Here is a 4,858-nt window from a genome sequence, read left to right on the forward strand (position 1 = left end):
AGCATTTGTTGCTTGCTGTTCTGTTAAATTTTGCTATTCTGACTGGGGTGAGATGATATCTCATAGTTGTTTTATGTTTGGTTGGTTTTTAAAAAAATTTTATTGAGATTTTAATGAACGTTTACTGGGAACTTGGATTTCCATTCATGCACTTTTGCACATTTTTCTCCCTAACCACTGCCCCTACTTAGTTTTTATCTTTAAAAAAATTGTTTTGTTGTTGCACAATCCTCTCCCCCACCAGTCCACTTTGCTATGCACCTCTTATTCTGGAATATTGTCATGCAAATGACACAATCATATATTTCTTTTAAAAAGTTCTTTCCCTCATCTGTTTCAATGGAATGTACATTTTTTATGCCCTCTTTTCTTAATTTCTTCCAAACCTCCATGTCAGTACTGTTGTATAACAGTGGAATTACACAGTATTTTTCTTTTTGTGACTGAGATATTTCACTCAGCATAATGTTCCTCTGGGGTCACCCATTTTGTATAATATTTTATGAGTTCCTTGGTTTTCAGTGCTGTGAAGTATTCCATTGTGTGAATATACCACAGCTTCATTATCCATTCATTTGTTGATGGGCACTTGGGTTGTTTCCATCTCTTTGCTATTGTCAACAACACAGCAATAAACATAGGCATGCATATATCTGTTTGGGTGGCAGTTCTGGTTTCTTTAACATATATTCCCAGTCAAATGGTATCTCTATTTCCAACTTTTTGAAAAAGCACCATACTGCCTTCCATAATGGCGGCACCATTTTATACTCCCACCAACAGTGAATAAGTGTTCCAAATTCTCCACAACTTTGACAGCATTTGTTGTTTGCAGAAATAGTGCTATTAATAATTATTAGTTTTCTTTTCTCTTTAATCTGCCAATGGCAACATATATCTGTGAATTTATAATCACATGCTTTTTAGGCTGCTTTTTGCTTTATCAATTTATAAAAGAAAAGAGGAAACTGTGGAAGCAAATGAGGATACTTTTGAGTAAATGACAAGACTTTGCCCCTTGGCAGGAAAATCTGCAAGGCACCTAACAGGAAAACCTGTGGGTCAACAAAAGGAAAAGCCTTTGCGGGCAAGTCATAAGACTATGAGACATGTGTTCCTTGTTATTCTGTTCTAGAATGTTGACCCTGGGGTGTGTCTATGTTAAACTAACCATATCTTGGGATTGAAATGTATTTGTAAAGAGTTAATAAGATCTGGGTCAAAACCATGAGGGTCATAGAAAAGAGTTATGAGTATGTTTGTGCTTTCATAAAAGGAATGCCAAGTTCCATTCTGGAAACAAGTGTTCAGTTTTTCTTAAGTTAAACACTGTATAAACTACTTTCTTATGGGAAAATAAAGGGCTTAGACTCAATGGAACTCTAAGTCTGTTGCTCCCCAACTTCATCTCTGTCTCTTATTTCTAAAACCTCCTGAAACCTCTTTTAGATATCCATGTCTGGCAAACAACAAATGCGGGTGAGTTTGCTGAGAAACTGGAACCCTTATTCACTGTTGGTGGGAGTGTAAAACGGTACCGCCACTCTGGAAGGCAGTATGGCACTTTCTTAAAAAGTTGGAAATAGAAATACAATTTGACCCAGCAATTCCACTACTAAGAATATACCCTAAAGAAACTAGAACTGCCACCCAAACAGATATATGTACACCTAAGTTGTTTGGTGCTTTGTTCACAATAGCAAAAAGTTGGAAACAACCCAAGTGCCCATCAATAAATGAATGGATAGAGAAGGTGTGGTTTATTCACACAATGGAATACTATGCTGCATTGAAAACCAAGGAACTCATGAAATATGCAAATTGGTGACCAAGCAGGACATTATGTTGAGTGAAATATACTGTATAATACCACTGTTATAAAACAGGACTGACATTGGGCTTGAGGCGGGGAAACTAAGAAAAAATAATGTACACTGCACTGAAACAAATGAGGGAGAGAACTGTTTAAAAGGGATATATGATTAGGTATTACTTGCATGGCAAGAGTCCAGAACAAGAGCTGCATAGTAAAGAGGACTGGGGAGGGTTGTATAACAATGAAAGAATTTTTTTTTCTTCTCAAAGAGAAAAGTGAACTGGGGAGATGGGGAGAAATGGGCAAGGAGGAAAATGTCCAACAATAAATGAATGAAAATCCAAGTTCTCTGTAATCTTTCATTAAAATATCAATTTTTAAAAAAAGATGGAAAAGAAAAAAAATCCCTGTATGTTGAGCTAGACTTGAAAAAGATGGATGAAAGACACAAAGTCATTGTACCAAAAAGATTTGGTTGACATTGAGCCATTTTAGGAAGTAGTATGGTCAAGAAGCAATAGTATGAAGGAAGAAGTTCAAGCTGCACTGCAGGCCTTGGGGAGGTGGGGAAGGCTCTAGAAATTGATGGAATACCAATTGAAGTACTTCAGCAAACAGATGCAAACCTGGGTATGCTCACCAGTTTCTGCCCACAAATATAGAAACTGCTTGGTCAACTGACCGGAAGATACCCACATTTGTTATCCAAAAGAATGTGGAAATTATCGAATAATATCATTAATATCACAAGTAAATAAAATCTCTCCAGAGTACTGAAAAGCAACAGTGCCACTCTAGAGACTAAGGTGCGCCTGATTCAGGCCATGGTCTTCACAGTTAATTGCTATGCATCAGAGAGCTGGACAATGACTAAGGATGACAGAAGAAGAATTGATGCCTTTGGGTTGTGATTGTGGAAGAGAGTCTTGGATATACAATGGACTGCCAGGAAAACAAATAAGTCTGTATTGTTGAAGAGGATGAAACCAAGTTTCTTCTTGGAGGTTAGGATTTTGGAGCTCTGTCTCACATATACTATGGGTATGTGGCCAGGAGGGACCGATCCTTGGAGAAGGACATGATGATCAGAAGGGTGGAGGGACAGTACAGGAGAAGACGACCCCCGATGAGATGGATTGATACAGTACCTGGGGCAATAAGGACAGGTGTGTCAGAGTCAGCTGTACTAGCTCAGGACAGGGTAGGCTTCTGAGCTATTGTACATGGGGTTGCTATGAGTCACAGGCGACTTGACATAACAACAAGTAAAATCTTGCTAAAGATTATATTTTTTAAAAAGCTAGTTTAGTACATTGACTAGGGAATGGCTATATGATGTAAGATAGATCTGGAGTGAAAGCAGAGAATATTAGAAAGATATCTGTGCTTTATTGACGAGGCAAAGACATCTGTGTACCATAACAAATTATGGCTAACATTGAGAAGCATGGGAATCCCAGAGCACATAATTGTCCTTGTGGGAAAACTATACCTGAAGCAAGAGGCAGTATAAAAAGAAATGCCATTTGACCCAGCAATTCCACTACTGGGAATTTACCCTAAAGAGAACATAACTGGGCCGCTTGTCAGGGCCGGCTAACGCAGCCGGCTGCTATGTGGGCGTCTGAAGTCTTCCTCCCGCGGTGCCAACTCTGGTTGTTCTGCTGAGATCCATCACGTTCTCCGAAGGATGCATCTGCACTTGTCTCCATGTTTGCACACTGAAGAATGCAACATCTTTATTTACTTGCTGAAAGAATGCCACCAAAATCACAGCGTCCTGAAATTTTTTGTTCACTGCAATGATCTTGATCGGCAGATGAGGAAATGCCTAAGGAATGAGGATGCGGAAAAGAAGACCATGAGCAGGGAGTATGGTGGTGCGATGAGAAGGAGACTCTTGAGTCCTCCAGATGAGTCAAGAATATGAATTCTGTTAACATTGGATGGCCCTGGCTGAGAGGAGACCCAAAGACTTTTGATGGATGGTCGAAAGAATCCGCCTTCTTTGGTCTTCATGATCTGACTTCCGAAGTCTCCTCCACTTCTGTCCTAGAAGAAGTGGGGTACTTCAGAATTCTGAGCATTTGTTAGTGGAGCCTTTAACAGTAATCGTCTCTCCTGCCAAGACACCTGACCAAGATGGGCTCTCTTCCCTTTGTCTAGAACCAACTGGCATCAAATAACTTGCTTCCCTCAATAAAAGAACTTATTTTAATGGAAAAAGAACAACAAAAAAGACCCCAAACCATAACTGCCACCCAAGCAGATATATGTACACCCGTGTTTATTGCAGCTTTGTTCACAATAGCAAAGAGCTGGAAACAACCCAAGTGCCCATCAACAAATGAATGGATAGAGAAGCCCTGGTACATTTACACAATGGAATACTACACTGCATTGAAAAACAAGGAACTCATGAAATATTATGCAAAATGGATAATCCTGGAGTACATTATGCTGAGTGAAATATCTCAGTCACAAAAGGACAAATATTGCATAGGGCCACTGTTGTAAAACAGGAGTGACAACAGGGTTGAGGGAAGACAGAAAAGGAGGGGAGGAATGATGTATATTGCATTGAAACAGATGAGGGAGAGAACTATTTAAAAGGGATATATGAATGGGTATTCTTGTCATTAAAGAATTCCAGAGTGAAAGCTGAATAGTGGAGTGGACTTGGGGGGGGTGGGGGTTGCATAACAGTGAAAGAAGTTTTGGTGTTGTGTGTTTTTTTTTTCCTTTTCAAGCAGAAGAGTGAATTGGGGGGGAGGGAGAAAAGTGCAACAATGAATGACTGGAAACCCTAAGTCTCTGTAAACTTTCATTAAAATTAATTTTTTAAAAAAGAATAAATTCATGTACTTTTCTAGCTCAACTATCCTTGAAAAAATTAGGGAGTTCTGGTGGCCTAGTGTTTAAGGACTTGAGCAAGAACTTCTATATTAAACAAATTTCACGCTAACTGACAAACGTGAACTGAGTCTTTGTGACGTGTCCCATACTTACTGAGCATCTGTCACTTCTTCTAAGTGAAATGCT

General features: G+C 39.2%; 1 pseudogene; it reads left to right on the forward strand.

Moving 5' to 3' along the window:
* Positions 1-3,506: 3,506 nt before the first annotated feature.
* Positions 3,507-3,746, forward strand: LOC102872246 (annotated as a pseudogene).
* Positions 3,747-4,858: the final 1,112 nt, after the last annotated feature.

This window comes from Elephantulus edwardii, unplaced genomic scaffold, assembly GCF_000299155.1.
Source record: "Elephantulus edwardii isolate Elephantulus edwardi_28Jun2011 unplaced genomic scaffold, EleEdw1.0 scaffold00219, whole genome shotgun sequence".
Classification (NCBI taxonomy): domain Eukaryota; kingdom Metazoa; phylum Chordata; class Mammalia; order Macroscelidea; family Macroscelididae; genus Elephantulus; species Elephantulus edwardii.